Source organism: Rhinopithecus roxellana, chromosome 8 (genome assembly GCF_007565055.1).
Source record: "Rhinopithecus roxellana isolate Shanxi Qingling chromosome 8, ASM756505v1, whole genome shotgun sequence".
NCBI classification, from domain to species: Eukaryota; Metazoa; Chordata; class Mammalia; order Primates; family Cercopithecidae; genus Rhinopithecus; species Rhinopithecus roxellana.
Window position 1 is genome coordinate 64058718 of NC_044556.1, and position 23236 is coordinate 64081953.

Genomic DNA, 23236 nt, shown 5'->3' on the forward strand with positions numbered 1-23236 from the left:
TCCATGTCATATAACATATATATAAACTCTTCCACTTCAAGCACTTTACCTCCTGGGTACTAATCACCCCTCACCTATGCCCACCCTTCCAACCTTTCACTCTACACACACACACACACTCCACCCTTTGTTTCCACCTTCAGCTTAAAGGCAAACCTTATTAACTTACTATAAAAGGCCAAAGCGAAATAGGGAAAACATATTCACTTTACATTTTCTTAAAGGGGGCTTGTGTGAGGCAATGTCCTCTCCTTCCAATAAACCTTGCTGTCACTGACAAGCCATAAGAAGAACTTAAGCTTTAGATGTTTTCTTAATAGAAAGGATGGATCTATAGAACTCAAACTAGATGTGTGGTGTAGTGGATCAGGTGAAATGGTGTCTATCCTTAGGTAGGAAATATTTAATGATAGAAGAACAAATGTTCAAGTCAAGAATTACAAAGACATGTATGACTGCTATACAAAAGAAAAAAACTTCAGTTTAAGACAAAGAAGGACTTTCTAATGAAAAAGAGTTCCACGCTCCCTCTCTCACTCTCTGGTATGTCAATGGAAATTGGATGACCATCTATTTATATCCCCAACAGGAATTCATCAAAGAAAGGCTGGACCAGGGAAACCTGAATCCTTTCTAATTCTCCACACAGAGCGCTATGGAAACTCTTCTGATGGTTGGTTGAAAACAGGGAAACATTATATGGGTTTAGAAAAGAAAAAATATAACTGATCAACATAGGGATCAAGAATGGGTCTATCTGCAGGTTGTTCCAACCAACTGTGGAAGTGATCCTATAGTTCACCGTGTACATTGTCACTAATAAAACCTTCAAAGACCTTCTGTAAAGAAAAGATAAGAATGTTTTATAAATATCACACCAAAAATGTATTTGGATTTTTAACTGTATGAGCATACTTGAAGTTTTTTCTCCTAAGTAGTATAGATAGCAACTGTTAACATAAAACTAGGAAAACAATAGTTTCTACTTCACAGAGGGTGTGAGGTTTAAATAAAACAACGTGTGAAATCTCCTGCACAGATCACCTAGCACAGTGAGTAATCAGTAAGTGCTAGCTATCTTATTTACAGCCGCTATTAATTTTCTCAATCATGCATTTCTTGATAGATATTGTCTTGGTAAATAAGTTACACTAAGTTAGAAGTATCCTGATTCCAAATTTCCAGAGCTGCACAATATGGTCTACATTATACTTCAGAGCCTACAGCACTGAACACAGTTATCATGCAGCTGTTGAATGCTCATGCATGTAGCATGTTGGTATCAGTGTCTACTGGCATGACCTAGTGGGCATAAACTTAGAGGGAAGTTGCAACAAAAGCAAGTAATCAAAAGACTCCATTTTTCTATGAAAGTAAATAAAATCTGATTGGTGGAATGAACAAAGCAAGTAGAAAGAATTGGGTCAAGAGAGACTTTATACATATATTTTTTGTGTGACTAATTTAGTGGGTTAGTGTTTCTTTGCAACTTGTGGTGTTTTCCAGCTGGCTTGAAGAAATAGAGAATTTAGGGCCAAAATATTTGGTGAGTTTCCTAATGAAAAAAAATTAAACAATAGCTGCTCTGGCTTTTTGTAAGCAAAGATGTCTGAGTTGAACTCCAGGAAGAAAAGGAGCTATCACCCTAGTCTATATTTATGAATTTATATGCCAAGATTAAGGTGAACACCCCCAAAGTCCCATGTTACCACTCTTTTCTATCACCATACCCGATCAAAAACAGCAACATACACTGAGAGAAATTCTTTAAAAGCTACCTCAAAAAAGCAAACAATAGACAATTTTTACCCACAAAAGCACAAATTGCCCAAAGGCAAATGCCTAGCTGCCTCCCATCCCGAACACGAGACCGAAAAACTGGAAAGCTTAGATCTTTGGTGGACTGTGGACTCCTCAAACTCCTTGGATGACGTAATCTGATTTGAGAAAAAACACACTCAACTGGCCATCTAGCAGAGGTCTCTATTCCAAGGGTTAGCCTTGCAGTGACCATCTGTATTTCTTCAGCTGAAGTCTGCACAAAGAAAAACTGAAAAGTTGATATTCTAAAGCCCAGCTCTTCCTGGACATTAATTTCTAGTGACTATCTGGGATGTTTAGTTGAAGTATTCTTAGGCAGAGAAAAGTTAAAACAGTCTCCAACTATCATCACTTCTCACATCACAAATTCCAATGGATCATAATTACCCAGAATAAAAATGACCCACAGGACATACAACCAGGATTCCTCTTTCAGCATGAAATTATCCAAACGAAGACCATAGAGCAGATGGCAACTTTTCAGTGGCACATTCTATGACTGGGATATTGGAGTCCTTGGATTCTCAGCCTAATGCAATGACGACATCAGGCCCATGGAAGGTAGAATTCTAAGATGGCCCCCAAGGTCTGTGTCCCCAGGTACACATGTCCTGTACAATCTCCTTCCCTTCAGAGTGGCCAGAATCTATGAATATGATGGGATAGTCATTCCTCTGTTAGGTTATATTCTACAAGATTCCATTTTAACTGACCAGAGAGAGATTCTCCTACTTGCTTTGAGGGAGTAGGTTGCCATATTGTGATAAGGCCACATGTTTTAGACGTGAGTCGTTGACTTATTCTCTGAGAACAATCCCTGGATAACTGCATGGAAGAAAACAGGAACTCATTTCCTATAACCACAAGAAGCTGGATTCTGCCAACAGCATGAATAAGCTTGGAAGAGAACCCCGAGGTCCAGATAAAAACCAAACCAGGTGACACCTTGATTTCAGCCCTTTGAGACCTCAAGCAGAGGATCCAAGGAAATGATGAAATAATAAACATCTGTTGTTGGAAGTCACTAAGTTTGTGGTAATTTGTTATGTAGCAGTAGGATACTAACACTTAGCCTGAGCTGAGTGGCTGTAGGTTCTCATTTACCCACTGTGTGACCTCAAGCAGGTTAAATAATTCTTTTGAGCTTCAGCTTTCTCATCCCTCAAGTGTGGATTATGAATATATCTGCCCACTTGCTCCCAGATATTTCAAGTGAGGGTGAAAATAGATATTACTGGTGAAAGTATTTTGAAATTTTATAGCATTAATCAAGTAATTGGTAATGTTAAGTAAAATATTTGAGGTCTGTGGAAATCTAAGGGTCATCGCGGAACTCCAAACTAACTCCAGCTTTTCAAACTAGGGTGGTGTTATAAGAGCTTCTGCTCCCATGACCTATCTACAAAGCAAATGCCAGAAAATATAAACATGGAGAAAATTTTATATTTCATAGAAATTGGCAGAGCCTCGCCTGCAAATGATTTACTTATGCACACTATATACATTTCCTGTGACAAGTGCTACGTACTATGGATAAGTACGCAAACAAAATCCAAGTTCTCTTTTTAAGCCAGTTAATGTCCCTAAGAAGACACAGATAAGAGATGAACAATTACCAAACTGTGTGAAAATGTTATACTAGTTGGTAGGCAGACTGCTGGGTGAGCACAGGCTGCAGGGAGTTAGAGCACCTGCTTGTCACAGGGATGTGCAGAAGGGTTTCCCAGAGGAAGATGGACTTGTTTTGATTGGTCATTAAGCAGACAAGATGGGCAAAGGGCTAAGGAAGAGGCATTTCATGGGAAACAGTTGGATTTAAAACCCAGAGTCTTGAAACCATGACTCTTTTATGGGACAAGCACGTTAGTGCCATCTGGCTTTATAAAAGAGAACAGGAAGTTACACGAAAACCTTAGAACTGACAGTTAGGGAAAGAGCAGACCATAAAGGACCTTGTATGCTTTAATGAAGAATTTGATATTTATTCTGAAGGTGATAAGGAGCCCTTGATGACTTTTAAACAGATCTGCATTGAAGAACGTTAACTTGGGCAGCAGTGTGGGTAATGGATTAGAAAGAGGAAAGAATTCAACTTGAGGGTAATTGGAGTAATATTCCTAAGAAAAGATAAAGACATTCATGCAGAAGAAAAGTGGGATGAATTTAAGGGCACCAAGAAGGTGGGACAAGCAGGATTTAATTGGCCAGATTTAATCTGGGAGAGAAAGAGGTCATGTTGAATCCAAGGTTTCCAGCGTGAGCAACTGTATAATTTTGAGATCTGTGAGTACTCCAGGTCTCATCCTGATATAGGAGGAAGAATTTAAGTAAGAACATCAGGAGCATCCCAAAACTGATCAGGAAGTAGGAGGAGGAAATTATTAACACAGGCAGACAATTTATGTCCTAGATCCATTTAGGCAAACATTGCCCAGGGATTTTTCCTCACTAATAAAAGAATAGTTTGGGCAACAAAAGTCATGTCTGAGACTAGAACAAGACAGTAGTTCTGGGTCTGATGTCTTCAATGGCTAGGCCTATAAGTAGCCATTAAGAGCATCAAAGACAGTTTCTTAATGGGTGGATCCTCAACTTGCTAAAACTTAACTATAAGTGTTTAGAAGGTAGACTGAGACATTTGTTAATTGACTGGCTTACCAGTCTAGGAGTTGAAGGTAACCATGGCTTAGTTCAGCACATATGCACACTTTTAAAATGAATTATAAAGTGTCTCAGATAACAAAAGAAATCTTAGTCTTCAGAAGTTCCTCTTGCAGTCAAGAAGGCGAGAGTGGTGAGAGCTCAGAAGGCCTGTCAACATTTTTTTATTCCATTTTTAGAACCACATCATTCAAAATGATGTTTTCAATTATTCCTGCTTTTAAATTGAATTTCGTCTGGAAATAAATACACCACACCACTTTTAGTGCGAACACCCTGTAAAAGGCACTGAGAATGTGGAATCGATTTTTAGACTGTGCACGAGGCCTTATATTCGCCAAATCACACCACTCCTTTTAAAACATATCTCAAGTTGGTCATCTGCTGGGGAGTGTTGCTTCATTCTTATTGATCTTCCTCCAACCCACCAGCACTAACCCAAATCCACCTTTCTCAGTGTGCAGTGTTGTGGTTTTTGTATTTATCTGTCCTCATGCCTATGCTTTTGTCTGAATATTTTGTCTCTTTTCCATCTCTATTTGATTGGGCCCAACCTCCTTCTTTACTAAGTGCCCCAAGAAACATGATATGATCCTATCAACAGAGTTAATCAACTAATCCTTATTTCTTATTATTCAAGCAATAAGCAAACACACAGAATTACTGCAACTGAGAAGACATTTTCTATTATAACTTTCTTGTTTGCCTGTCACCTAGAAATTGATGGTTGCCTTCTTTTCCCCTTCCTTCTTCATTATAGTGGGTGAAGGGGACACGATGTATACTAGTCTGTTCTCACACTGCTAATGAAGACATACCCAAGACTGGGTGATTTATAAAGGAAAGAGGTTTAATGGACTCACAGTTCCACATGGCTGGAGAGGCCTCACAATCATGGTGGAAAGTGAATGGGGAGCAAAGTCACGTCTTACATAGTGGCAAGCAAGAAAGCATGTCCTGGGGAACTCCCATTTATAAAACTATCAGATGTTATGAGATTTATTCACTACAATGAGAATAGTGGAGGGAAACCACACCCGTGATTCAATTTTCTCCACCTGGCCCTGCCCTTGACATGTGGGGTTATTACAATTCAAGTTGAGATTTGGGTGGGGACACAGCCAAACCATATCACAGTAACAGAAATCTTGGATTTGAAATAGGAGACTTCCAGTTCCCACAAGAGCTAATGGACTCAGCTTAGTGAGAGAGTGACATGCTGGATCAGCAGCAGAGATTGTATGGCAACTTGAGGGGGTGCTATGGAAATGGGGACTGAGAGAAGGCCTTGCAGCACCTACCAGTGGATAAACCTAAAGGGTGAGGATTAATACAGGGGAACAAACAAGCAGTTTGATTAGTACCCAGGAGAATCAGACCTAAGACAGAATCAGATTTGAGAAAATTGTTAATGCAATCAGAGTTAATGCAATAAAGAGCAATATCTGTTGCAGCTTACCCTTTTACATAGTCCCCAGATTTTTTTGACTGATGGAATTAACCCAGGGAACACCACGGGGGGGCTCAGCTCCACTCTGTGTCACTCTAGGAACTGTGCAACCAAGAATAAACTAGGATTTTGTTTTTGCGTAGCAGGTGAGGGAACATAGGCTGTGGTCTCTTGCAAAAGTCTGTCTGTGACTTTTCTCACTTTAATCCTATTTTCATTAAACTCAACACAAGCCAGCCAGCAAGTGCTTGCTCCCCAGATCACTACCTGATCTTACTTTCAGTTTGGGATTCTTTATCGTGTATTGCATTTGCTAACTCACCACTGAAATTTGCCGAGAAGATTTATTTATTCAATAAACAGTGAATTGACTTTGTGGGGAGGGGAAGGGGATGGTTAGAATGAAGAATGCAGTTAATCAACTGATGCTCCATCTACAAGATAAAAAATGATCTGACTCTTCCCTACCTGGACTCACTAGCAATTTATGATCAATCACCCTCCTTCTTCCTGATAGTTCAACAGCATACAAACTTGCTGTATGTCCTAGTTTGTTTTCCAGGATTCAGTAGTTTCCCTTTCCAAAGATTTCCTTTCTGAGTGGTTTTTCACAACTTTGGAAACTCAGCACAACCTGGCTTCACCTGGCTTAGGCTTTTCTCTAGGAACCTTTTCTCCGGTGCTAGACAAGGGGAGACCAAGCTGGAAAGCTCAGCTTATATAAGCTCATTTGACAAATATGATACATGCCAAAAACCTGACATTTCACAATACAAACTTTTTATGAAGCAGCTTTATGTTTCAAACACAATAAGGCATTCAAAGAGCATGTGATCATCCAACCACCTCCCCAAGTCCCAAGGGTTCAGTTAAAAATACATGGGAAAGAAACAAAGCACTTTCACATAATGGTATCAAACCCACTGTTTTCCCTTTGATTCCCTCCTTTTCCCTTCTGTGTTCTCCAGGGTGGCCAGGCTAGTACCCTTAGAGATTCACTTCACCACCACTCCCAGGGGCTGGGGGGAAACCTCTCCTTTGATCTGAAAACAACTACATTGAAAGTCCTCTCTGGGGTAGGAGTATTGTGACACATAGCCATTATCTCAGATGAGATAATGAATGAGAAAATGCTTTGTAAACCATAAAGTTTTAAATGTTAGTGATCGTTTTATTATTGTTAGTAATTTATTTATTAGAATTGTTACTACTAATAATAAAATGAATCACCAAGCTTCCTGCCCCAGAGTTCCAATTTAGGCTGCAGTGCCTCAGGAAGATATGGAAGCTGCAAGAGACACGGGGAAGAGAGATGTTATCCATCACTGCTTTAGTCCCCTGGAAGAGTTGCTGTGTTTACGAGAGTTCATCAGGACCTCCGCTGACTCTAAAAGTAACTTTCCACTGTTGAAGTTATTCTTCATTATCATTGATAATGCACCCACATATCCACACTGTGAAAGAGGCTTTTACTGCTGAAGTCTCCAGTAATCCCACTGAGAAGATCATCTCTCCTACCCAAAAGGCTTAAGGACTTGGCCACCTTCCCCCAGCTCCCTTATCCCCCTCCAGGTGGCCTTTTCTCAGACCAGACCCCTACCCCTAATGTTGCCCAGCCATCTCCTCATAACTTGGAATCACCCACAAAGAAAAAAGAAAAAAAAGATTATGATTCAAGTGAAAATCTGAGTAAGCAAACGTATTTGGTATTGAGAGCTATGGAAAGTTGAGTCTGGAGCCAGAGGTGGTTACCCGACTCTGCCCATAATTTTACACAGACAGCTCCATGCAGCGATCTTGGTGGGTTCAGAGGAGTGTAATGGGAAGCACTCTAGAATTTTTACTTTTGAGTATTTTTCAACAAATAAGTCCATTTAAGCTGCAATGGAAAGGATTGCCAACTACTTTCTCAACCAGGACTTTACAAAGAAAGAAACAGATAAAGAATAATTTATAATGATCAAAGATAAACTGAAAAATTGGTCTGGAAGAAATACAATTTCAGGTCTAGAAGTTGGGTTTTATGAGAGAGATAATCCTCCCCTATTTTTTCCAGGCCTATAAATGCACTTTTTATTTTATTTTTTCCGCAGCCCTGCAGTTGCCACAAAAGTTGAACATGAGGAAGATTATTGCATTTATTTTCAGGGGGTACTTGGCAATAACATTCTGCAGACCCACCTTGTGCCATTTAGGAGCATAAGTTGGAAACGCCCTGCCAGCTGCTGCTTGTCAATGTATCTAAACTTCTACTTTTACAGTCTAATGAAGACCCAGCCCTTCTCTATCTGGGGACAATCTGTGAGTTTGGTCCGTGTCTGCCATTTTATGTCTGATGCTCATTATCAACAATTAACACAAAGAACAGATAGTATTTTGGCTGTTTCTGCCTTAGGGAAAGAGCAATTTTTTAATGGTAATTAGAATATAAACTTAATACCAAACCATTCATATTAAAGTCACTGGCTATTCTAAAATATGTCTAATACAAACAATAAATCTGGTTATTATCATTCTACTCAAATCTTTTCTTTATGCTTTAGAGGGTCCAATAAGGTACTATTCCAGAACAGGAGAGGGGAAGAGCTCAAGTATTCAACTTCACCTGGGCATCCCCTGCATCACAATAACAAATACATGGGAATTGTTCTCTTTTTTTAAGTATTGGATCACATTTTCTTAATTCCACCTGAAAACAGCTTTCTGGCATTTCATGGTAAACATGTATAGTCATACAATTTAGATGAGGCTACCTTACTGAGCAGAATGTAAATGAGAAAAACTCGTACTGCTCGTCAACCTCTAAAATGTCCAAATATGGGCATAACTGAGAAATAGAGAGACACAGGACAGTAATGTTTTATCTTAAATTAAGTTTGCCTGTTATACTGAGAAGCTACTCAGGCTCTTCTTGATCCATCTACTTAACAGTGCCCCAAATTTTTATACAAACATATCAAAGAACTTGTCCCATTATAGGAAGCTCAACCACAAACCAAAAAATCACCATTCTCATTCAATTTGGTAGCCATATATTCCTCAGGAAATCTCAGGATAAGAAAGGTTTAATAGTATAACAACACAAACATACAATACAATATTTCCAAGTAATGGCCTTGGTAATAGAGGTAAGTTTGATTTCTATATAATGCATATTTTTACATAACGTAATGTGAGCGCTTTGTACTTAGCCAGCTCTGGGTTTGGGACCCAGTTTTGTCACTAATATGTAACATGGGCAAAGTGACACTGAACAAGTTACCCAATCTCTCTGAGACAGCTTCCTCATCTGTAAAATGAGGATAATTATAATTCCTGTACCATAGACTTGCTGTTGGGATTAAATGTGTTAAAGATACAAAGCAATTAAAGCAGTGTCTGGCTTATAGTAATCACTCAATAAATTCCAGCTTTCACTAACATTCCCAGACCTTCCTCCTGCTGTATCTTGATTTCCTATGGTCCTCATTAGCTCTGGCATCACTTAAAGGAGACAATGAATGTATTTCTGAGGAAGAGATCATCTCAGAACAGTCAGGCAAATGGAGAAATGCTGACCAAGGACCAGAGAACCCACTTGCTTACACTGGAGATGAAGAAACTCTCATTCTGGGGATCTAAAGGGAGCTGGAGAAAGTAGATATATAATTATAATATTTCTAATAAGAAATACATTTGGTCTTTGTCTCCAGTTTCTGGTGCAAAGCTGTTAAAATCCTTAGAATTTCCTGAGTGATAAGGGTGTCTTTGTTACTCACGAGAAGCCACTCTCCATTCCAACATCACAGGGACAACGGCTCCTGTACTCACCATTCTTCTGGACCTCAGCCTATGTACCTTTTCATTTGGTTCATCCATTTCCTTTATAATATCTTTACAATGAGCTGGTAAATATAAGTAAATGTTTTCCTGAGTTTTGTGTGCCATTCTAGCAAATTAGCAAACCGAGGAAAGGGTTATGAGAATCCCTGATTAAGACCTCAAGATTGGTCAGAAGTACAAGTGATCCAGACTTGCAATTGGCATCTAAAGTGAAAGGCAGTCTTGTGGGGCTGAGCCCTTAACCTGTGAGGTCTGTGCTAACTCTACATAATGAGTGTTAGTATTGAATTGAGTTGTAGGACACCCGGTTGGTGTCCAGAGACTTTAATCGCTTGGTTTGGAAAAACAAACAAACAAACAAACAAACACACATTTGGTGTCAGAAGTGTTGTGAACAGAGAAACAGTTTTCCCAGAAGAGGGAATGATGTTTTTGTTTCCTATATTCATTTCTGGCCCTCTTACATGTCTGTAAACAGATTCCAGTGATATGTTTTCCAACAGGGAAAGCAATGGGGTGAACAAGAGCATTGAGAGAAAATTGCCTGCAATCTTCACCACACGCCCACCTGCCACCAAATAACATAGCTAAGGGGTCTCAGCTCTGCTAAAAATGACAGGTGTGTAGTCAACCTCTGTGTAAGTTCTGTTTCCTTGGAAGGGCCTTTCTAAGAACAGAGGTAGACTTTAAGTTGTTTTTTGTTTGTTTGTTTTGTTTGTTTTTTGCTTAATGGAAAACCATGCTGTCAACAGATTTTGAGACCAATACTTCCAACTTAGAATGGGTAACCAAACCATCAAGGGAGAAATCTAGAAAAAATACTGGAGTCTCATTCTCAGCATGAGCTTTTGACACAAACAGATATGGCTTTAAATCTTAAATCATGCTGTCATTTATGAGCTTTAGGATCTTGAGCAAGTTAGTTAATTTATTCTAGCCTGTTTTCCTATCTAGGGTGACCATTCATTCCACTTTTCCTGGTACAGTACAAGCTATACCAGTTGTGCCTTGGTAATTAATAAAAGTTGCCTTATCATTCTGAAAAGGCCCCAGTTTGGATAATAAATTTTACGGCTACATCCATTCATCTGTAAAATGAAAATACAGGCACCTCCCAAGGTGGTTATGAAAGCTAACCATAATCTATACTAATAACTATTATAATGCCTTGCACATAGAAAGTGCTCCATGAAAACTAGTTCTCCTTTACCTGCTCACTCCAGATCTATAGTGTCCGGTATGGTTGCCATTAGCCTCACATCGCTACTGAGGAATGTGCTATAAATGCAAAAAATGCACAAGATTTTGAAGATTTAGTACAACAAAAGAAGATTAAATATCTCACTAATAATTTTATATTAATTACATGTCCAAATGATATTATCTTGGACATATTAAGTTAAATGAAATATATTGTTAAAATTAATTGCACCTGTTATGTTTACTTTTTTTAGCATGACTTCTTAAAAAACCGTGGATCACAGCTCCAGAAGTTCTGTTTATGTATCTGCTAATGCCCCAACCTCATTCACCATCACCACCTCACTCTTAGCTTCCCCCTGCCCAGGAATTCTTCCTTCTAAAACTCAATGCAAAAATCAAGTACTCTTTCATCATATTTATCAACATGTTCTTACTTTATTTTTGGGGTTTGGGGAGGTAAAAGGGCAGTCAACTAGGGGGCAAAATAAAATCAAACTTGATGATGGCTCTCATGAATGGTGTTTCCTTAGGGATAGAAACATTGACCTTGAATGCATTAGGAAAGCTAAAGAATCTGGGTCAACACTGGAAAATGTCCATATTAGCAAAGAAAAAGTAGCTTGGTTTGCCAGAAAAGATACTGCAATCTCTCCCTCGATCAGATTTGCTAATGCTTGTGAATGCTTGTAAAACACCTCAGGTCTCAAATCCAAATCACGTGAAGAACTGGGCCCTTGAGCACATCATTGGTGCTGTCTCTATTTGACAAGAAGCATTTTTAGTTGATGGAAAATCACCAACTCTCACCCTCAAAAACATCTTTGAAGAGCAGAAAACAGCCCGACTCTTAGCAGATGTCCCTGACAGGGGAGTTGAAAAGATATAGAGAACAAAATATAGAGCAAATTTACTCCAAAACAATAATTTAATTCTATCATGCCCATGTTACACTGATACAGCTGGTTAAAAAACACAAATGTTCAATTTTAAAAAATAGCAAGTTAGATTTAAAAAATTTAATCAAATAGCATACTTAAAATATTTTCAGATATGTAATATTTTAAAAACGTTTTTGTTGGGAAGAATCCATTGGCTGGGGTGGTTGTCCTGGCATCACATGTAGACACCTGTCAATTCTGTCATAGAGGTAAAAGAGAAGCTACTTTCTTAGCACAACCAAAAATGAGCTTTAGTTAATGTACTGAATTTTTCACAATTCAACCAGTTGTTTTATGTTTATGTTTGTGTTTATGTTATGTTTATGTTTATGTTATGCCTGTGCAGACATAAACATGTACATTACTCCCCGGAAGAGCACCATGTCCCCTGACAGTCTTACAGCTTAGAAGGAGGGAAACAGACAATATGAGGAGTATGTGTTGGATAAATCTAACATTTAATGTATTCCATGAGATGGTTTGTGTCTGAGCTCCACCACCGCTCATCAGTTAACTCCCGCATTCACTCACCCCACAATCAAATAATTGCCTTCTAATTCTCTTCTTTGATAGCAAGCCAACCCTGGGAGAAACAATGGTTTGAAACAATACCACCTGAGGTGGAAGAAAACACAGTGGGCCTCTCACTTTCGCTCTCTAACCACAACAATTGGAAGAGACTTCAGCCTGAAAAATCTATCTGCTACTAAATGGTACCCAGATGGAAATCACAGCTGCTGTCTTGTACCAGTTGTACCTGCGCCCATCCATCTTCAGAACATGCTTGGGGCGGAGGACAGAAATCGAGTTGACAGAGCAGTTAAAGAGCCTCTCTTTTCTCCTGCGTACTTTTCCTTTTATCTTTTTCTCTTCAGTTTCAGAACTTCTTGTTCTCACCTTCATGCTGTGGCAGTGCTGACAAAAGAAAACTGCAGCCTCTGAGAACCAGTGGTGAGTAATAGCCCCAGGCTCTGAATACCTAATGCCTATTGTATGTGTAGGGGGGAGGGAGAGCCAAAGGAGGAGAGGAATTTGGTTAAATTGCCTGTGTAGAAACAGGACCTTTTGGTGACAATCCTAAATGCATCCAGAGAGTATCTGAGTTTTGATACCTCTCCTCTAATTAAATCCAAGGATCTAATATGCATGGCCTTTAGAAATGCGTTGTTCAAACAGATTTGATTCCTGCCCAGAGGCTTTTCAAGCCACTGACCACTTTGAACCTAATTAGAAAAAGCGGAGGACACTGGAGACGTTTAATAAAAGGAATCAAATTGCTGCTTCATCCTCATGACCTGGGATTTATAAGGGAATTTCACTGGCTTTGTAGTAATGTAAAATAAATAGACATTAGATGATGACAGGGAAAACAAAATTGCTGCCAAAGCTAAAAAGAGCTTGGCAAAAGAAGAAAGAACTACTACATAGTTGGTCATTATTTACTGTACAAACCTTTTCATAAAGCAGAGAAGAGAGATACATAGGGATAATGGGCCCTTGCTAAAAGATGAAAAGGGCTTTCTATAGCTTACATTATCCCCTGACGAAGGCACTGACGTGTCCCAGTTGTTACACAATCCTATTGTTCTATTCAGCCATTCAGAAAGCTGAATGAACAGCCCCGCTCTGAAACTTTTAAAGGCTGAAATAAACAGGCAGCTCATTTCCAAGAAAAGAATAAAATTGTAACGGATGGAAATAACTAATTAATTTGTTAATCTTTGCAGACTGCCACGGTCCACTGCATATGCTCTAGCCAGTTAATTAGTCTTTAGCCTATAATTCTAAAATGTAAATCAGTGCAGTTACCTAACCCACCAGCTCCTAACAAAAATATCCAACTGTTCATTATTTAATTTAAAAGGAAGAAGGCTTTGCTTTTCGTTGGTGGTGGTGTTCCTGAGATGTTAACTAAACACCGTGACCTGAGTTTCATTTCATCACACCTTACTGAAATGGTTTTATTCTAAAGTATATGTCCCTTTCCCCACTCCGGAAATCTAAAATCATGAGGCTTCTTTAACTAAAGTCAGGTCTACCCAATCCAACTATAGGAGATTATTTTTAGACGTTAATGAAGGAAAACGTTTTTGTAAACTGTAAAGTGCTGGCTGTAACTGTAAACTTGAACCAAAGTACATTATTTATTTATGTTAATTAATAGCCTGTTGTTCTATTAGATTGCATATCAGTCACTAAAATCATTAGTAGACTCATTCAGCCTTTCAAGTGTGTGTGAGAGATCGGGGGACAGGGCAGAAAGTGGAAGCAAATGTGTTCCTGCCGCATTTGAGAAACATGGAAGAAAGTTCTAAAATGTATCCAAGAGAATCACAGCAAGGGACTCCTCTAACAGAGAAGAGGACATTGATCCCATGAACTGTGCTGGTATCTTTTATAGTACCCAAAGCAGAGGAAATCTCCATTTAACTAGGGTGGTCAGAAAATGGTGGGTTCTTATTATTTCCCCTCTAAAGCACTGTGGGGCCCTATGACTGAGTACCCAACTGGCCCTACATCTTTGTGATCACGGGGCATTGGGCAGGATACTCGTCCTCTCAAAATGTCTTTGTTCTGTTTTTGAATGTTTATAAGAGAATATCTCAATTTGGATAATTTATAAGAAACAAGATTTATGTCTTATAGTTCTGGAGACCAAGACATCCAAGGTTGGGTGGGGGGGCACATCTGGTGAGAAAGAGCCTTCTTGCTGGTGGGGACTCTGAAGTGACCCACAGGGTATCCCATGGAGAGGGGGCTGAGGGTGCTCCCATGTCCCACTCAGGACTCTCTTCCTTTTCTTATAAGTCACCAGTTCCCTTCCCATGATAACTCATTAATCCATTAACCCATTAATTCAAGAATGGATTAATCCATCCATGAAGGCCAAGCCCTCATAATCAATCACCTCTTAAAGGCCCACCTCTCAATATTGCCACATTGGCGATTAAGTTTCAACATGAGTTTTGGAGAGGACATTCAAACCACAGCACTAAGCCAATGTTTCTTCCTCTACAGGGAAACTGGGAAACTGACACTTCCTGCCTCATATTGTTGCCAGTTGCAAAGATCAAATACCAAGGTTATGGGAAGATGTTTTGAAGCCCCATATAAATATGTAATTTAATTTATTCCAATAAAGACTTGCACCAGCTGGGCACAATGGCTCACACCTGTAATTTCAGCTCTTTGGGAGGCTAAGGTGGGCTGATTGCTTGAGCCCAGGAGTTCGCAACCAGCCTGGGCAATATGACAAAACCCTATCTGTACAAAAAAATACAACAATTAGCCGGGTGTGGCGGTGTGCATGCTTGTAGTCCTAGCTACTTGAGAGGCTAAGGTGGGAGGTCGCTTGAGCCTGAGAGGCAGGGGTTGCAGTGAGCCAAGATCATACCACTGCACTCCAGCCTGGGCGACAGAGCAAGACCATGTATCAAAAACCAACCAACCAACCAACCAACCAACCAAGACTCATTGCACATATAAGCAATAGATCAACCATTTTCAAAGAACATAACAAAAAAAAAATCCAACACTACACAAATCTTGAATATACTTTAACCTTTCTTTGAAAGTTTAGAAAGTATTTCAAGATGAGGCAATGCTTTTCTCTAACATTAATATGAGCATCGATTACAGAAATGTTCCACTGAATTACATGGCAAAAATTAAAATTCTGATGATTTTATATCCATGGTTGCTTGAAATATGAGCTATCAGTAGCTACTATATCCCATTAGGCCTTTCAAGCTCCACATCATAAATTGTGTAAGAGATAGGACAGCTCCATTGAAGACATCAGTTGACTTAGACAATTTCTGTCAGATATTATTAATTCAGCAATATAAGAAGGCGACGAAAGGACATGGGTTTGGAGAGTAATCAGAGATGCTGCCAATTAAAGATACCTCTTAAGACACTTTATTTCTATCTGTTGGAACGTTGTCGTAATATACTGTCATCTACTAAAAAATTACTGTAATAAATATAAAAATCTTCACTGTCTGCCATGACAGGAACCCCATGAACTGTTATGCCCTTTTGCAATGCAGAACTTTCCCAACCATATATGGTGGCCCTGAGATGTGTAGTTTTGTCCTTTACACCTTTATTTTCTATTAGTACATTTATTTTTTTAAAAAAGTATGAACTGCCATTTGCAATTTGAAAAACATCAAATACAGAACATTGAAAAATATATTGCTAGACCCCAAAATGAATCTTAATGGCAATCATAGACTTCAACCCCTTCAAGCGGATTTCTGAGTGTCTGAACATAGACGTAGGCTCTGAGACTATGATTTCTAGCTTGTTTTTCCAAAATATTCACTGTGTAACTGGGACAGTATCACTTAGCCCCTTTGTTCCTTATGATATCATTTATAAATGTTATACCTATATTTTAATAAAGGTACTTGATATCTAGATAATAGATAAATGGTTTGTCTATAATCCCTAATTTATATACAATAAGTCTACCAATTTTTGTGGAAGAACTTCATAAGTTTTAAACTAGTATAATATTTAATTTTTAGTATATAAACATCTGATATGGTTTGGCTGCCTCCTCACCCAAATCTCTCCATGAATTTTAATAATCCCCAGATGTCAAGGGCAGGGCCAGGTGGAAATAATTGAATCATTATGGCAGTTTCCCCCATACTGTTCTCATGGTCCTGAATAAGTCTCCCGACATCTGATGGTTTTATAAATGGGAGTTTTTCTGCAATAGCACTCTTGCCTGCCACCATGTAAGACATGACTTTGCTCTCCATTCACCTTCCGCCATGACTGTGAGGCCTCCCCAGCAATGTGAAACCATGAGTCAATTAAACCTCTTTCCTTTATAAATTACCCAGTCTCGGGTATGTCTTTATTAACAGCGTGAGAACAGACTAAGACAACATCCCATCAAATTATAAACAAATCTGAGGCTCTGATTCAGACAAAATAATTTTTTCTATTCCTGCTTGTGTTGTCCAGCCTTATCCTCAATATTTTAAACAAGTATTCAAAATATATTAATGTTGGAAACCATCCAGATCAGTTGATTGGGGATTGGTTAATTATAGGGAATTACTTAATTATGAGCAGTAATTATAATTAAGTTAATGATGATGTAGGAATATACTGGAATACTACAGAGTCACCGAAATGATGAGGCAAATGTATATATTGCTTAGGGAAATAAATTAAGCTAAAAAAAACCTGTGCATAGTATGCTAGTTAGAATAAATAGTAAAGGATGGATGGATTGGTAGTCACATTCATCTATAGAATAAAACTGTAATGACATGCAGTACAATGTTTCAGTGATTCACGAATGGTTGGGATATGGCAATTTTCAATTTCATATTTGTACATTTCTGTATTTGGTGAACTTTATATAATGATCGTGAATTGCTTCTGTTGAGAATGTTGTTGGAACAGTTGTGCTGGGAAAATCTCCACCTCCCACAAAGTATTTTGGAGAAAGGAACTGTGAACAGCCTGGAGGAAAATTTGATATTTAACTCAAACAAGTAGCATCCACTATATTCACACTGGCAGTGATTTCAGAATTAGAGTCTTGCTTTATTTTTGTAAGCATCAAGGTTGATTTTTATATGTGTTCTAATCTTAGTTTACTCCTTATAATCAATTTTCCCAGGACAATAGAAATGAAAGAATGTTGTATTTTGGCTTGCTGAGTTAGAATGAATGGGAAAAACTTAAAGGAAGCAGCAGAAGGAACAGTGAGAATGACATATATTTTCTTTTTTTTTTTTTTTGAGACGGAGTCTTGCTCTGTCGCCCAGGCTAGAGTGCAGTGGCACTATCTTGGCTCACTGCAAACTCCGCCTCCTGGGTTCAAGCGATTCTCCTGCCTCAGCCTCCTGAGTAGCTGGGATTACAGGCACCCGCCACCACACCCGACTAATTTTTGTATTTTTTAGTAGAGACAGAGTGTCACCATCTTGACCAGGCTGGTCTCGAACTCCTGACCTCATGATCCACCCACCTCAGTGGAGTGCTGGGATTACAGGCGTGAGCCACTGCGCCCAGCTGACATACATTTTCTCTGGATCACTGCAGCCCAGCTTAAATATGCTTCTCTAGGTCATCTCTTTATTTACACCTATATCTGCGCATCAACATCATAGGCCATAATGTTCTCAAATCTGTTTTCAATATGAAAATACAGACATGAGAAAGAGCCAATGCTGCTCTCAGAATCTTACAATTCATTCTGCATCCACACAGTCCTGGAGTTCCAAACACAGATGGCCATAACAAGAGAATTAGAGCACTAACTGTTTTCAAAAATAACAACTTATTTCACTAAAATCAGTGAATGGCTTTTTTCAAAGCATAATTATGCTTTCTAGGGGAAGACATTAGGTCTACTGAAAGTAAGTCACCTAATTTACAGATACCAATGATGAAAATCTTCTCAAGGCATTGGGGGAATAAAAGACATTAATTCTCAGTTTGTAAATGAACATGAAATGTGATGTGCCCACGGCCACGTGGGTGTTTCTCTGCAGATCTGCCAGTAAGCAGGCATAACGTGCCAGGAAGAAGGCAACCTGGAAAACATAGCCAGGAACTGGTACAGCTTGGGAAGCCGATAGAAAGAGTTGTTTAATGTGTAAGCTGTCATCTGCACACACAGAAGCATTTCCATGGCTATGAACAAAGGGTAACTGCAGGCTGGTTTATTAATTGAAAATAAATGTCCTTTTCTTTGTGAAATGGCTAGATATTGAAAAACCAAACACATGATAAGAGGACGTGCACAGTCAGCAGAGAAACGTCAGCTTTGAAAAATCTGCCAACAAGGAGAAAGTTTTGAATGGATTGGTTTCCTGGCTCTGCACAACAAATAAACCACTAAGGGATTCCCAAGGATCTAAATAATGAACTAATCTCTCTCCTTTTCCCTTTCCATCTCCCTCTCCCTCACTCCCTTTCCTTATGTGCATCGGAGAATGGTGAGCAAGTACCTAGGGAACTACAGTATTTTGGGTACCCCTTCTCACGAGACAACTAACACCTGAAAAAAAAAAATAGAAATGAATCCCATGCATTTCATACTAAAGAACTGGGGGCTTACCACAAGACAAAAGGAAAATTAGATCTCCAGTTCTCAAGGCAATTTTTCCGCATCGTTAACTAAATATGGTCAGCATTCAACAATTGTGTTGATGAAGTGAGCATGTGGATATATTACAGAATCAATTTTCTTACCTATTTTATTTCTAGACTCAGCATCAGGTTGTTAATTTGCACATTTAACAATGTGGCTCCATTAGAAGGATCTACTTGGCTGTATGGACCAAATTATATATGAATGAATTTAAATTTGCTACTAGGCAGTGCTGTAAATTCTCCAGTGAAGATGGACTGTTTTGGGGCCTCCCATATCTGAGCCAAAGAATCCTTTCATGATGCAATAATTAAGGCCACAAAAACATCATATTACTGTATATGTCCCCAAACTGATACAGTGCTGGGCTCAGGAAAAAGTTGTACATATACACAGCACGTTTTATGAGATCCAGTACTTCCAACTTTTCTTTCTTCTCTTAGATAGATCTAATTTGTGCCTTGGTGAGAATTCAAGTCAATGAAGTATATTCTGAAGATAATATTTGTTCATCAATGATGTATAAATGTACAAGGAAAAACTTCAATTACCTTTCCTCCTTATAACTGTTTCATGAATCATGGAAGTAACTGGGAAGATAGCATGGTTAAACATCTATATCACAGTTTATCCTACTGAGAAAATTAGTCCCCTTTGCAAGAGACAGAATTGCAACCTAAAGGGAAGCAAAAAGTAAGTGTGTTCTGGAAATTAAGCCCTGTCAAGAAAGACATTTTTCTGTTCTTCTTGATGTCTGAAAAACTTTATAATAAAGACGTTTTCCTATTAAGTCTCTGGGAAATTCGTTCTGAGCTATACACAGTACAACTAAAAAAAAACATGATTTTGGTTCCTACAGTTCATTTGTCAGTCCAATAGTTCTGATTTTTCACCTTTGGAAATCCATAATCACATCCCTGGACTTCCAGCATGAGAGTCTACTGGCTTTAGTGAGCGAGAAGGTAGATTTTTACTTATTTGACACTGCTCTTTGAGTTACTTCCATTTTCTTCCTGGTGCTAATAGAGAGGAAAATAAATTATTTCAGAGGAGTTGTGGATCTGGCTTGGTGGTTTTCAAAAAAAGACAAGGGGCTTGTGAGAAGCAAAGGCAAAGGGAGATGGAGCCGGGGACAGGACAGGCTGGAGAGGAGGGCTACAGCAAGACTGAGGGTGCTGGGACATCTCCAGTCACAAACCAGCTCATCACAGCTGAGCCCAAATTTTACTCTCTGTCTGTTATTATGAAGGCACATGTGATATGTGCCATTTTCAATACTGAAATGAAAATGGTTAAAAAGATTATTTTATAAATCTCAAAAGCAAATTATCCTCCCCTCATTTTTTAAACCATAAAACACATTCACTTTTTCTTAATAACATTAAAAAATTTTAAAACAAAAGAGGGAAGTCTCTCCAAACATGCACAAAATCCAAACCCTAAATCTTCCAATGCTGGAAACAAGGTTGAACAACATGAGAAATCATTCTAACAGCTGTTTCTATACATGAGCTATTAAGGAGGGAATCTCATGGTGTCACTTAACCAGCTGTCATATTGAGGAAAAGTGAATGTACCCATTGATGTAATGCTCCTGGGAGGTGGGAGGAGTAGTGGTTTCTTTGAGAAGAGAGGGGAGAAGGGTCAGGGAGGTATGGCTCTAACCTGCGAACAGTGGTTGAATTGTTTAGAATGTTGATTCAGGATCCTACAAAGATCCCATTATCCCTATTCTCAGGTCGATTGTGCACCTGACAAATGGTAGCAGCAACATTACCAGACCTGAGAGAGTTCTGTAGCTCTCTAAGTCTGATAGCCTCTCTCTTTTCTCTCTCTCTCTTTTTCTCTTTCTCTCTCTCTTTCACTCTCCTATTTTGATAGCTGCCTGCTGTTTAAGCAAAGCCCTGAGTTTCCTGACAGCTGATGCCCAGGTGGTCTCAGTATCAATCTAAACAATTTGACATGAAATTGATCTTTCAGGGTTGGTGCTAGGGGAGCTGGTGTCAACACGGCATTCCAACTTCAGTAAAGATAATTCTTTCATCATCGAGGGCAAGGGGAGGGAGGACTAAGAAGAGCTGACACAGGTGTCCAAGTTGCCCACTTGTATTTGCTTTTGAAACTCTCATTGTGATGACATCACCCTATCAAAGGACTGTGTTTGTTGATGTTTGTTTATGTGGGTTGTCAGTATATAACCATGCACAATTACAGCTGGGCTCAACCCACTATATTAAAAAGATGGAAAAATTGAACCACAAAAGGAACTATTTGAGCAGAGAAATGTTGATGGAAGCAAACAGGGAAAGTATACCCTGGATGGAAATTTCCATAGTTTTAAAAACAATCTGGACAGTGTGGACAGATGAGTGGCTCACAAAAATACATATAGTTGACTCTTAATTGTCTCCACCAATAAAATCTCACTAATACAATAGGTTATCCAGTAATAATTTTCTCTTTAGTTTTTCAAACCAATACGTAAATGTTCTTGGAAGCAGACTTGCTTTGTTAACTATGTTTGGCTTAGGACTCACTTGGCTTGGCTTTGGCACTGCATTAATCTTTTGGGGCAGTATATAAGTTCAAAATAGAAGTCAGAGTGACCTTTGTGTTTGCCTGGATCTAGGGTTGTCAATGGAAAAGGAAAAAAAATCTTTGTAGAGACAAAATAAGTCACACTCATGAGTTTAGTTTGGTGGCATGAATAGGGGCATTTCTTTCTTGAATCTCACTGAGTTGGAACGGCTGGAAATGAGGAGTGAACCAGAGCTGCCATGCAGGAATAACACTAATAACACTATCCTTTGCATATCAGAGTTGTCCTGAGTTTAGGCTAGGTCTTATAATCACTACAAAAACTTACTGGAAGGTGAAAAACTTAGATAAGCAACCGCTTCTTCAGTTTCTGTAATACTAGAATTAATTGATGTTGGAGAGACCCAGACTTTTCCATTTAAAGAGTGTTCTGAAAACTTATCAGCCTTTAAAGATGAAAACAATCCACATTTAAAATGCCAGTCCAATGCATTATAGAGCATTTGCTAGTTTAGAGCAATGTGAAATTAGAGTTAGCAACTGTATAGGCTCTGCAGAGTGGTGGAAGAGTTGGGCACCAGCAGTGGACGTCCCAGTGTACCAGTCCTGCTCTGTGATTTTATGTGGGCTGAAGTTGAATATGCAAACTCTTTAAGTGACTTTATCCCTGAAATACAAAGGAAATAATAAGAAACACTACAAGAGTGGTAAGAATCTCACCAAGATGACTGGGAATTGATGGCTGAGCATGTTGAAGAATTAAATAGGAACAAAGGTTGAGGTCTCATTTCTACGCAAGAGGTAAACAAATGTTTTAAAGTGTTTAGAGAGGTAAAACAAATTACTAAACTTGAGTTCAAACCTACACTAGCCGAACCTTCCCAGAGACATTTCCCAAAGCATGGTGAAAAAACATTTTGGCTAAGGGGGACTAAATTCATCTCAATTCTCTACTCCAAACGGTGGCCCTTTATCCTCCGCACATCAAACATGAGCTTTTCCACCCCAACCTAGAGAGTACTAGAAGCCAGAATATTGGGTGGGTCCATGAGCTATCTGACAAATAAGGTCATTTTTATAATGCAGTTCTGTTCTGGTAAGGGATGAAAGCTGTAGCTTCTCAGCACTTTACCTGATTTCTTCATCTAATCTATCATCCGCTAAGAAAGCTGCATCACAGTTTGTCGATATAGGAAAATACATTTGATAAACAAGTCTCACTGTAGTACTGAATGTTTTCCACTGATCACTACTTTATTGAGGACTTGATCTAGAGCTGTAAGTATTTTAGATCTGCTGTGTTCAAGTACCTTTGTTCTTTATATGTATATAATACAATGTACTAATGTCTTATTTAGTATCATAAAGATATAAAATATGCAATCTAAGGCAACACTTCAGATAACTTGTTTACCATTCTATGCTAGAGTCTAGTTCTTGGCAAGCAGTGGATGTTCAAAGTAAGCAGTTCAAACATGTCCTTTTAACAGCATGAATTGTTTTCATCTTAACCATTTTATTATATACATTTCAAGGACCAGGGCACTCTAAATAGAATTTCATGTTTTAGCAGCATTTCAGGTTTACAGGGAAAACCTCAATCATTTAATTGTGCTATAGTTATGATGTCTTCAGAGATAGCATTGAGGAGTGTAAAGCAATTTTTCCCGACAC